This window comes from Bubalus bubalis, chromosome 17 (assembly GCF_019923935.1).
Source record: "Bubalus bubalis isolate 160015118507 breed Murrah chromosome 17, NDDB_SH_1, whole genome shotgun sequence".
Taxonomy (NCBI): domain Eukaryota; kingdom Metazoa; phylum Chordata; class Mammalia; order Artiodactyla; family Bovidae; genus Bubalus; species Bubalus bubalis.
This window is the reverse complement of record NC_059173.1, coordinates 57,695,878-57,709,517: the sequence shown is the minus strand read 5'-3', so window position 1 is coordinate 57,709,517 and position 13,640 is coordinate 57,695,878. Positions and strand designations below refer to the sequence as shown.

General features: G+C 39.5%; 1 long non-coding RNA gene across 2 annotated transcripts in view; it reads left to right on the top strand.

The window, feature by feature from the left end:
• Positions 1–13,640, top strand: part of LOC123329994 — a 76,862-nt gene that overhangs the window by 56,083 nt on the left and 7,139 nt on the right. The window contains exon 6 of one of the 2 annotated variants that reach the window (XR_006640118.1): positions 10,040–10,099. The exons of the other annotated variant lie outside the window; for it this stretch is intronic. This is a non-coding gene — a long non-coding RNA (uncharacterized LOC123329994). Of the gene's footprint in view, positions 1–10,039; positions 10,100–13,640 lie in introns of those variants that run through there. 2 annotated transcript variants of the gene reach the window in all.

Genomic DNA, 13,640 nt, shown 5'->3' with positions numbered 1-13,640 from the left:
GTTGAAGAATTTCACTTTTCATTATATGGGAGAAATGGCAGTAGGAAGTGGCTGATTTTGATTGTTACTTTGCCCCTCCTTCATCCCCCTGGTGATATTGGTTGAACCACCTGAGAAGAGTTGATGAGGAAATTAAAGGAGAAAGGAGCAAACACCAGCTCAATACCATTAAGTCGGTTCTCCTGGACACTTGTTTTCAACCTTCATCCTCTCTAACATGGAAGCTACATCTCTAGCTGCTTCTGTTGAGTTACCTTTATTTCCTTCATTAAGACGTAGGCATTAGATAGACATCTCAGCCACGCTCTTCTGCTTGTGGGATACACAATAGCCTTGTTTTATTTTCTTCCATGTGAATCAATTCTAACAAGGTGAGAGTTCAGGGAGGACCTTCTGGCCCTGAGATTAGACTGAGGTGGGCTACTCCCAACTGTACGTGTTTGATCCTCGCCCACCAATCCTCATTCTGTTTACTCCTCTCATTCTATTGCACTGAGAACACTTTTCTCTAACCCTCAAAACTAAGCATGTCTTCATCCTCCATTGCTAGGTCCCCGAGAACTTGGCAGCTACAGTTTCTTGATCTGGGTGGTGGTTACACAGGAAATGATGTATGTGAGAATGTACTGAACTGTATACTTAAGGCTAGTACACTTTATTCAATTTGTATACATGTGTTTTACTTCAATTGGAAAAAAAAAAAAAAAACCCTAGCCTTAAATTTCTTGACAGTTTCTATCGCTGCCCAAAACTGGCACAAGAACGGCCCTGGCCCTCCCTGCTAGATGTTTATTATGGCAACACTTTGAAGGTGGGGCTTTCTGAACTCTCCATAATCTGCCAGTATTTCTCAGTCTTTTAAACATTTCTTTTGCTCAAGATTTACTGAACGATTTCAAGGCACAATCCATTTTCTTCTTCACCAGATCTTTTTAACCAAGACACAAAATCTATAAGTCATAAAAAAGTATCACTACATTTTGCTACATTAAAAAAAAAAATCAACATGTGTGTGACCAAAACACCATAAGATAAAAATTTGGATGAAAGGATTAATATGGAAAAAAGCAATCACAACTCAAATCACAGACAAAGGACTATGTCCTTCATATAAAGTTCTGATCAGTTTATAAAGAACCCAGTAGAGAAGCGGGCAATAGATGTGAACGAAACATTCCATAATGTATAAGACACCAAGCACATGAACAGATGCTTAACCTCACTCAAGAGGTTAATGAGAAATGAAAATGGAAACCACAGCAAGACACCATTGTTCAAGCTATCAGACCGGATGCAATTAAAAAGTTAGATGTTGGAAAGCCTGGGAGAAACAGGCCCCATCATGCAGTGCTTGGGAAGGAAGATTTCCCAGCTCCTGTAGAGGGTCATTGAACAGTACCTATTCACAATGACAAAGGCATGCGCCCTTTGAGCCCATAGTTCCATTTTTAGGAATTTAGATGGCAGGCAAAATGGCACCTATTCAAGGTAACATTATTGTTTATGCTAGTGGACTATTGAAAATAACCTAAATGTTAATGGATGTAAGTCTAGTTAAATAAATCATGCTTACCATAGAATACTAGGCAGCCATAAAAATGAAAGCTTTTTTTTAATAGTTTAAAAATCTGAGTTATTATTAAGTTAAAAAAAAATGGTAGAACAATGTGCAGAAGGTGCTAATACTTGTGTAAAGGAGGAAATGAGTGAATGAATGAGGGGACAAGTCCAGATCTGTCTAGACTGTGTTTTGGAGAATTAGGGAGGTCGAGGTTAACAGGGAGAGACAATGAAGTGGTCATGACTTGGGGTGTTTTGTCTCTGCTCTCCTGCCAACCCTTTTTTGGTTCTTAGTTCTTCATTCTTTTCCTTAACCCTTCCCTTCAACCCCAGTGCTCAGGGTCCTGCCCCAGCTCTCAGCACAGCCCATCTATCCACAAACACCGCCAGAGTTAATGTTAGTGAACTGTGATAGAATCCTTCTGGTTGTAAGTGAATTTTAGCAGAGGGCCCACAAGACGTGGATGCCTCCCATCCTTTCTATAGTGGCACCTTTAAAAGTGTTAGTTGCTGAGTCGTGTCCGACTCTTGTGACCCCATGGACTGTAGCCCACAAAGCTCCTCTGTCCATGGGATTCTTCATGCAAGAATACTGGAGTGGGTTACCATTTCCTACTCTTGGGGATCTTCTTGACCCTGAGATCAAACCCAGGTCTCCTGGACTGCAGGTGGATTCTTTACCACTGAGCCAGCCTGGAAGCCCACTGGCAACTTAAGCTCAGTTTTTAAAATGATCTTTTGGCTATGCCCTGTGGCAAGTGGGATCTTATTCCCCAACCAGGTATTGAACCCACATCCCCTGCTTTGGAAGCGCAGAGTCTTAACCACTGGCCCATCAGGGAAGTCCCTACGGTGCATCTTTGAGGTGTGGTGGAGCCTTTGTAGTGATTGATGTTTTCAGAAACCAGGAAGTACTTAAAACAGGGATTTTATTTTGTGAGGAGGTTTTCTCCATGGTGACACTGCCTAAAAGCCCACTTATTTCTTATCAAAATAACAAAGTTCTGAAGGAAAACAAAGAGCTCCTTAGGGCTTCTACCAGAAGAGAGAGGAGGAGACGTGAGGTCCTCTTTCTCTTTTGGTAGAGTGTGCCCCCATTCCAGTGTGAAGTGAGGGCAATGCAGAACAAGGGAGGGCAGAGGCACAGAGAGGAAGTCAAAACCTTCAGAGGACAGATGGAGGAGAAAGCCTAGAGACAGAGGGCCGCTGAGAAGGAAGGATGGGCATTGAAAGCCCTGCCAGTACCTCTCGTCTTTGGGGAAAGCTGGTAGAGCCCTGGCCACCTACGCAGTGACCGTAAACAGGTAACACTTCACAACAGGGCAATGGGCAAACCACTCAGTGGCCCCCAGTGAGGACTAGTGAATGAATCATTGTCCATCCACAAAATGGGACGAGTCTAGCTCCTAAGGGAGGACGGACTAGCTCTCTCTTCCCTATAGAGTGATCGCGAGGATTTAGGTACTTTAAAAAAAATTAGGTGAATAAAATCTTGTACAGTGTGCTACCATTTATCTAAGGAATATATATATATATGTATCCTATACATATTTAACAAGAGATAAATATATCACATATATATATATATATATTTGCTGCTAAGTCGCTTCAGTCGTGTCTGACTCTGTGCAACCCCACAGACAGCAGCCCACCAGGCTCCCCCGTCCCTGAGATTCTCCAGGCAGGAACACTGGAGTGGGTTGCCATTTCCTTCTCCAATGCATGCTAAGTCACTTCAGTTGTGACCGACTCTGTGTGACCCCATGAACAGCAGCCCACCAGGCTTCTCCATCCATGGAATTCTCCAGGCAAGAATACTGGAGGAGGTTGCCATTGCCTTCTCCTATATATTTATAGGAAAATATATTTATCTAACTACACTTCCCTGGTGGCTCAGACGGTAAAGCGTCTGTCTACAATGCAGGAGACCTGGGTTCGATCCCTGGGTTGGGAGGAATCCCTGGATAAGGAAATGGCAACCCTCTCCAGTACTCTTGCCTAGAAAATCCCACGGACGGAGGAGCCTGGTGTCTATGGGGTCTCAAAGAGTCGGACACGACTGAGAAACTTCACTTCACACTTCACTTCATATTTATCTAAAAGATAGATCAATCACTTCAGTTATGTCTGACTCTGCGAATCTCTGAACTGTAGCCCACCAGGCTCCTCTGTCCATGGGATTCTCCAGGCAAGAATACTGAAGTGGGATACCATGCCTCCTCCAGGGGATCCTCCTGATGAGGGATTGCATTTCTTTGGGCTCCTGCATTGCAGGCGGATTCTTTATTGCTGAGCCACCAGGGAAGCCCATATTTATCCCTTAGATATCCCTTAGTGTATATATATATATATAAAATATATATTTATCCCTTAGTTAAAGGGATAAATATATAAATATACATACATTAAAAAAAAACAACAGGAGGATAAACTATAAAATTAAACAAAATGGTGAGTAATGGAGGAGGTAGTAGAAGGGGAAAAAGGAGACAAGTTGACCTTTGCATATACCTTGCTTTGTAGTTTTGATTTGGATATCATGTATATATTTTATATAATTATAAAATGAAAATTAAATTAAGGGCTTCCCTGGTAGCTCAGCTGGTAAAGAATCCACCTGCAATGCAGGAGACCCTGGTTCAATTTCTGGGTCAGGAAGATCCCCTGGAGAAAGGATAGGTTACTCACTCCAGTATTCTTGGGCTTCCCTGGTGGCTCAATGGTAAAGAATCCACCTGCAGTGTGGGAGACCTGGGTTCAATCCCTGGGTTGGGAAGATCCCCTGGAGGAGGGCATGGCAATCCACTCCAGAATTCTTGCCTGGAGAATCCCCATGGACAGAGGAGCCTGGCGGGCTACAGTCCATGGGGTCACAAAGAATCAGACACAACTGAGCGACTAAGCACAGCACAGTACGAAAAAAGAAATTAAAAAAAAACCCACATATGAATTTAACTCTGTACCAACTTAGAGGCATAATAATACAGCTATTCTCAGTGCCTTTAAAAGAGTAATTTGATTGTAGCTCCTACAGGGATAGTCTCTGTGGGAAATTATAAAACAAGGAAGTTGGTTTGTTCAACAATGGCAACAACAAAATTTGCAAGGAAGATAAGAGGAAGAGATGAGATGGACACCCATAGAGTGAAAAAGTCTGAGGAGGCATGTCTAAATCAGTTGAGTAGGGACATATTTGAATTCTGCTTCAAGCATTCCAACACAAAACATTATAAGTAATTTTAAAAAACTAAACATTTTAAGAAAGTTGGGGAAGTCAGAGTGCTGACTGAACATATCATGATGTTAAGAAACTATCGTTAATTTTTTAGGCATGACCATTTTATTCTGGTTGAATTTTACTTTTACAAAGAACTCTTAGGATTTAGTGATACAAATGGAAATATTTAAAGATGAAATGATGCCTGTGATTGCCTCAAAACAATCCTATGGGGGATGGAAAGTGAGTGACCAGTATATGGAGGTCCATCATACATCTTGTATTCTTGTATCTCTGATATTGTCTGGGTCTCAAAAATAAGTTTTGTATAGGGCAGTAGGAGAGAGAGAATTCTCACTAGCAGGTTGTATTAGTAGTGTGCTCTTCACACAACGAGTCTTTTAGTTAGACTTGCGTGTCTGTGACTATGAGAGTCAAGCCCTTCCAGAGCACAGGGCGATGACATTGCCTTTGAGGGGATCAGAATTCAGAGGTTCACGGGCCAGTTGACTTTAAAACTGGCCTCAAACCTCATTTTCCTCATTTATCTCCTTTTTTCTGTTGCTGATCCAATCCAGCCCATTCCATCATTTTGCCAATTCGTGCTGAGCCTATTACAGTAACTACCTTATTATTTCTTCCAATAGCAAGAGGCTAATAGAACACAATTATATCTATAGTAAACCCACTTAAGAGCTCCCTAAACATTGGTATTGTAAAAAGGCTTAACAAAAAAGCATACAATGGAGAGGCACTATTAACAATACTCTACACCAGTGAACACTATTTATACTACTCTCTGGTTGGATAAATGGCTATTTCTCTAGGAAAAAAATGAAAAAAAATGTCATAAATGTGTACCCTGTTTAAGTACCACATTGGAACTCAACTCAATACTCTGTAATGGCCTATATGGGAAAAGAATGTATAAAAGAGTGGATATATGTATAACTGACTCATTTTTGCTATATGCTTGAAACTAACGCAATATTGTATATCAACTGTACCCCAATAAAAATTATTTTGAAACAGAAAAAATATAATTACATATACATGATATAAAATTCAAAAAAGTAACAATAACAACAACAACAACTACTGTAAAAACAAGCCTCCCCTCTACCTCTACCCCTCAGTTCTCTTCCTGGAAACATTAATGTTCACAGTTTATTGTGTATTCCTCCAGAGATATTCTAAATATATTTGCAGAAGACATAATTATACATCACAAATGGTAGTAAATTAAATATAATTATTGAGTAATCCTTAACTTTCCCTAATCTGTGCTTTTTAGGGCTCCCTTTTACTTTTGGACTGTCATTTATGCAGCCAGCACAGAAAGGCAATTTTGAAAAGATCTTTTCTTCACTTTTATTTTTTTTCTTTGGTTTTGAAAAGTTCTTTCTTGATTTTGATAACTTGAGCAATTTCATTTTTTCCAGATGAATAATCACAGGCCAGCATAAATAAGAATTTAAACTAGTCTGTGCCTGTATCCACTGATAGATTTCTGTGAACATTTCTGCTTTGAGTTCTAGCAGGGTCCGAAAACTGACAGTTAAAAACATTGATAAAACTAGACAATCCTACTTTAGCTTCTTGTCTCCTTAGTTTCAGAACTGTGAGTTCTGATGAAGACCAAAACCGTGGGGATTTTAGTAAAAGGTGTCTTGACTTAAGTGCCATTGTGTTAGATCCACCACGACAGGATGGGGAAGGCCAGAGATTGGGAAATAAGTAGGAAAGAGAATTGCAAAGGAGGGCATCACTCCTTTTGCAAGCCTATCCTCAGATCCTGGATTCTAGCTTCTCTTCCTTTTCTAATATATATTTATTTATTTGCTGCAAACAAACTGGGTCTTCGTTGTCGCATGTGGGATCTAGTTCCCCAACCAGGGATCAAATCTGGGCCCCCTGCATTGGGAGCATGGCATCTTAGCCACTGGACCACCAGGGAACTTCCATTAGCTCTCTTCTTAACATCTGTGCTTGGAGACAGCACTGTACTCCCTAATACCCTGCTTTACAACAACTCTTTGAGGTCATAGCTGTAGCAGTGCGGTTGCTTTAAGATTTTAGAGATTAATCTTTCAAATTTTAGAGTTAGTCAATTGAGGTTCCCACCACATGCATAATACAAGATATTTATATCAACCAATAATTATGTATATCATTAGATCAATTAACATTAAAACGTTAAATAATACTTTGCATAACACTGCACTTTAAGGTATGAAGTAAAATCGTAAACATCTAGCAGCAATTCCCAAGGCTGCCACCTCTATCTTTTATTCCTTTGTTTCCTCCTCTCTCCCCACTTCCTTTCTCTTTCTTCTCATCAGTTCAGCTCGTCCCTAAGAAATGGTCCTTCCATCCTGAAGCACAGGGCAGATCTAAAGCTGGCCTCAGGCCCAGCCTACTCCGTGTTATGTCTTTCTATGAGTAAGACTAGGTTACACTTATCAAAGAAAGTAGAGGTACCTACTCAGAAAATTCATGGCAGAACAGCTAACTAAAAACAGAGGTTACAGAAATGCATCATTCTAAAGATCAAAGGGTCCAAGAATCAAATCAATGCCAAATAGAATCCATACAAGTTAGAGATAACTAAAATTGTGAAAAAAAATTTACTCTTTCCCTATGGATTTTGACTCTGCCTTGTAATTAAATACATTAAAGTGCAACTGAGCCAAATACTATTCTCTTATTTAATATATAATTTAGTGCCTATTCTACTCAAATTGAAACTTATATACATTATCTTATATTATTATTTAAAGTGCTATAGCCTTATAAATTCTAATATGGTACAATAGATACACATTACTTTAGTATAGAATTACTGTTATCTATAGGTCCTGATTCCAAATTTCTAGAAAGGAAGTCTAAATTTGTTCACCTTGGGTAGGATGTCCATTCTTAACCCGGTTATGATTAGCTTCTTGGTTAGATGAACATCCCCCAAAGTATGAAATGCTTCCATCTACTTATCCTAATGCATAATTTCTTTTTGACATACCATCCAAACACTTCTTGACCAAGTATGTTGATCAAGTTCTTCAAGACTTATACTTCTTTGCTCTTGGAGAATGACCCTGCCTAACAGGACCCTGTGTTCAGTTCCATGTGCGTCTATTTAGTGCCTACTAAATATCTGGTAATATTGGGGATGCACAGGTGAAGGCATTCTTTCAGAGGGAAAGCAGTCTAGTTGCAGACAGTTATATCCCCAAATATACAAAATTAACAGGAGGCTGTACTCAACATTTTAATGAAGATTGTGTTTAATATACCTTTTTTGTTGGAAACTGAAATGGCAAAAATTACATTAATCAATTTATTTCAAGTATGAAAAGTAAAATTACTCTTCAGAGAAGAATAGTTATATGGCTCCTTGTTAGCAGCTCTCTTAAATTTCTATGGAGAGAGTAAAATAACTGACTATTGTGAGGCTTGGGGTTATCCCTGAAGTCCTGCAAACTTCGATCATACATTTTTCTTAATGAAGATCCTCTTTGTAAAACACACTATTGCTCTCATTGTTCTTCGAAACCAAGTCCCCAGTGTACTAGGTGGTGTTAACTGACACTGCATTGCCTAGAAAATAGAGATGTGGATTGTTTGAGGCACTTATTCTGAGTCAATAGTCAATCTGGGAAGAGAACTTATTTGCCAAATGGCAGCCAATCTATTATTTTGTCTCTAGTATTTAACACAAACCTAGCTCTTTGTATACTTGTATCTATCCATGATGTTCCAACAAAGGATAGTGGAAAATTCAAGAACTGTTCCAGACGATTGCTGACCTGTTTATATTGGCAGCCAGTGCCCTGGCTGAAGACACAATAGAATATTCTGGGCAGTCATGTCCCAAAGCAAGATTCTTAGTTTAGCTTGGAATGTGTTCTCTAACACTATATTGTTGAGATATAGGGGAGGGCAGGCGAGATTGAGGGGCAAGTTTTGTATTATTGTTTTGTTATTATTTTACTTCTTATTTTGTATTCATTTTAGCCATGGGTGAGAAAAGTAATAAACTTCTCTATGACCACTGGTTAATTTGATTATGCAATTGCTTCTGCTATTACTGAAAACTGAGAAGGTGAAAATTATCCAAGGCCAGAAATTATTCAGCAGAAACATACAGAAGTGTACTGTCAGTTACAACAGAAAATTACTTTTCCGTGTTTTGAACCTAGATTTAAATATTTTCCTCATTAACTCTGGACCATGTTTGAGAACAAACTGCTCCAGACAGAACCAGATTAAGGTCAAGCCTGTCTTTCACACCTGAAAATGATGATGTTCTCGGGAAATATAAACTGTAAAAAATACAGCACGGGTAGTATTTGTAACCGTGTGCTTAGAACTAGCCGAGTATAGATGATCCTGGATAAACTGAATGGCACCAGTGCTCTCTACTGGAATATTGGGATTTTGGTATCAAGGTCACATACCACAGGGCAGACATCCTGGAAAATACTCACGCCTCTTGTTGTCTGTTTAAAGAAAGTAAGGTCAGTGCTGGGAAGTAAAGGACAGACTATAACCCCAAACCCAAGAAGTAAAAATAAACTTGAAAAAAATAAAAAGATGTTCTAAAAGGGTAAGTAAACATTATGAGCTATTTCCTTTCTCATAGCTGTGGACAGACTGGTTAATAAGTGGTCAACAGGAGCAGCAATTAAAATAAGTCTATGGCTTTGTTGCCTTAATTATAAGGAAGTCTTTAATATTGTTACAAGTTCCCCTTTCAGAAGTCATACATGGTCCATTCTCTAGGCATAGAATTGAGCCTGAAACTTCCAGGAAGATGGATACCTAAAAATTGTTTCTTAAATATTTTCATTTATTTCATAGAGAATAGACATGTATTTAATTTTTTATAAGGATATCTAGATGATGGTAAGGAAACATAAAATTGTAAAATGATCACTATTTTTCAGGTTGTACTGTTCGTTATGGTGGCCACTGACCACGTAAATGAGGCAACTGACCATGCAAATGTGGTTAGTATACCTGAGGGATTGACATTTTAATTTAATTGAAACTAGATGCTAAATTTAGATGCAAACAGTTCATTTTCATCCTCTCCAGTTTTCTCCAACTCTCTTAGTGTACATCCATCATCCATCACTGGGGCTCTTGGAGTAGCTTCTTAACTGCTTTCTGGACTTTAATTTTATGCTCTGCTAAATCAGTCTCAAAAAACTGTTAACATGAATTTGTTTCCTTTTTTTTTTTTTTTTTAACGTATAAAAGACAAAGCCAATGCAAAGAAATAGAGGAAAACAATAAAATGGGAAAGACTAGAGATCTCTTCAAGAAAATTAGAGATAACAAAGGAACATTTCATGGAAAGATGGGCTCAATAAAGGACAGAAATGATATGGACCTAACAGAAGCAGAAGATATTAAGAAGAGGTGGCAAGAATACACAGAAGAACTGTACAAAAAAGATCTTCACGACCCAGATAATCATGATGGTGTGATCACTCACTTAGAACCAGACATCCTGGAATGTGAAGTCAAGTGGGCCTTAGGAAGCATCAATACGAACAAAGCTAGTGGAGGTGATGGAATTCCACTTGAGCCTTGAGATTTTTCAAATCCTGAAAGATGATGCTGTGAAAGTGCTGCATTCAATATGCCAGCAAATTTGGAAAACTCAGCAGTGGCCACAGGACTGGAAAAGGTTAGTGTTCATTCCAATCCCAAAGAAAAGCAATGCCAAAGAATGCTCAAACTACCGCACAATTGCACTCATCTCACACACTAGCAAAGTAATGCTCAAAATTCTCCAAGCCAGGCTTCAGCAATATGTGAACTGTGAACTTCCTGATGTTCAAGCTGGTTTTAGAAAAGGCAGAGGAACCAGAGATCAAATTGCCAACATCCGCTAGATCATCGAAAAAGCAGGAGAGTTCCAGAAAAACATCTATTTCTGCTTTATTGGGAGAAGGCAATGGCACCCCACTCCAGTACGCTTGCCTGGAAAATCCCATGGATGGAGGAGCCTGGTAGGCTGTAGTCCGTGGGGTCGCTAAGAGTCGGACACGACTGAGCGATTTCCCTTTCACTTTTCACTTTCAAGCATTGGAGAAGGAAATGGCAACCCACTCCAGTGTTCTTGCCTGGAGAATCCCAGGGATGGGGGAGCCTGGTGGGCTTCCATCTCTGGGGTCGCAGAGTCGGACACGACTGAAGCGACTTAGCAGCAGCAGCAGCAGCAGCTGCTGCTTTATTGACAATGCCAAAGCCTTTGACTGTGTGGATCACAATAAACTGTGGAAAGTTCTGAAAGAGATGGGAATACCAGACCACCTGACCTGCCTCTTGAGAAACCTGTATGCACTTCAGGAAGCAACAGTTAGAACTGGACATGGAACAACAGACTGGTTCCAAATAGGAAAAGGAGTACGTCAAGGCTGTATATTGTCACCCTGCTTATTTAAGTTATATGCAGAGTACATCATGAGAGATGCTGGGCTGGAAGAAGCACAAGCTGGAATCAAGATTGCCAGGAGAAATATCAATAACCTCAGATATGCAGATGACACCACACTTATGGCAGAAAGTGAAGAGGAACTAAAAAGCCTCTTGATGAAAGTGAAAGAGGAGAGTGAAAAAGTTGGCTTAAAACTCAACACTCAGAAAACGAAGATCATGGCATCTGGTCCCATCGCTTCATGGCAAATAGATGGGGAGACAGTGGAAACAGTGACAAGCTTTATTTTTTTGGGCTACAAGATCACTGCAGATGGTGACTGCAGCCATGAAATTAAAAAATGCTTGCTCCTTGGAAGAAAAGCTTTGACCAACCTAGACAACATGTTAAAAAGCAGAGACATTACTTAGTCAACAAAGGTCCATCTAGTCAAAGCTATGGTTTTTCCAGTGGTCATGTATGGATGTGAGAGTTGGACTATAAAGAAAGCTGAGTGCCAAAGAATTGATTTTGAACTGTGGTGTTGGAGAAGATGCTTGAGAGTCCCTTGGACTGCAAGGAGATCCAACCAGTCCATCCTAAAGGAAATAAGTCCTGAATATTCACTGGAAGGACTGATGCTGAAGCTGAAACTCCAGTAGTTTGGCCACCTTATGCAAAGAACTGACTCATTTGAAAAGACCCTGGTGCTGGGAAAGATTGAAGGCAGGAGTAGAAAGGGACGACAGAGGATGAGATAGTTGGATGGAATCACCGACTCAATGGACACGAGTTTGAGTAAACTCTGGGAGTTGGCAATAGATAGGGAGGCCTGGCATGCTGTGGTCCATGGGGTTGCAAAGAGTTGGACATGACTGAGGGACTAAACTGATAAAAGACATACAGAAAAGCACAAAACTATAAGTATACAGTAGATATGTTATCATAAAGTGAAGAAAGCTGATAAATGAATAATAGGTAAAACAGAATTATACCATGGAAGTCCCCATTCATGATTGTCTGTGATCAATTCTCCCTTTCTCCCACAGAAACAGCCATACAAGTGTTTGCTTGGCTGTGCAGAGACAATGGGACTGACTCAAATCTCTTGTTGTTTAGTTGCTAAGTCATCTCTGATTCTTTGCAACCCCAAGAACCGCAGCCTGCCAGGCTCCTCTGTTCATTGGGTGCTGGTGATAAAGAATCTGCCTGCCAATGGAGGAGAACTAGAGACATGGGTTTGATTCTTGGGTTGGGAAGATCCCCTGGAGAAGGGAATTGCTACCCACTCCAGTATTCTTGCCTGGAAAAGGCAATGGACGGGAGAAACTGGTGGGCTACAGTCCAGAAGGCTGACCACAGAGGGTGGGGGCTGGTGGTGGTGTAGGAAACATCCATACTTCTTACATCCACAGACTGCCTGTTTTACAGAAATAATTTGCTTTCCTTAAATTATGCTTGTGGAAATCATCCATGTTGTAATGTTACTTGGAGTTCATTTATTTTCACTGCTGTACAGGAATCTAATATACAATATACCACAGCTGATCTATTCTACTCTTCATAAACACTTAGATTATTTCAAGTTTTATGCTGTTATGAATTTTCCAGGCAATAGTAATGGAGTGGATTGCCATTTCCTTCTCCAGGGGATCTTCCCAACCCAGGGATTGAACCCGGGTTTCCCGCATTATAGACAGATGCTTTACCGTCTGAGCCACCAGGGAAGTCCTGAATAACACATTAGATCTTTGCAAATGTGTATTGTGAACACATTTTTGTAGCCGTATGCACAGGTCCAGTTTTCAAAGATAATGCCGGTTTTCCAAAATGGTTTTATCAATCCACACTCCTGTTAAGTATGAAATTTTACATTCTACGTTCTCATCAGTATTTGATATTTCAATCTGTCAAGTTTATTCATTTTATGAGCATTTAATGGTGTACCATTGTGCTTTCATTTACATTTTCTGATGATTAATAAGGTGTCTCTCTGTATGTTTATTAGAAATTTGTTTTCTTTTGAAGTGCCTGCTTCTCTCTTTCCCATTTTCTATGAATCGTCTTCTTTTTTTTTTTTAATTTGTAATTATTTTATATATTCACTTGTGAGTTGCAAATATTTTCCACTCCATGGCTTTTTCATCCTGAATGGTGTCTTTGAGGATCAGAAGTTTTTCATTTTATGTTATGCATTTTATCATTGCTTTTCTTCATGACAAGGGCTTTTTGGGTCCTATTTAAGAAATCTTTTTCATATTCTTAGGTTTTGAAGATATTTTTCTAAGTAATTAAAAAAAACTTTTATTTTGCTTTTGTTTAGATTTACCATACATCTGAAATATATTTTTGTACATAGTGTGAGGAAAAGGCTGTTTCTTTTAGCTTACATGATTATCCAATTGTCCCACTATAATTTATTGAAAAGCCCATTCT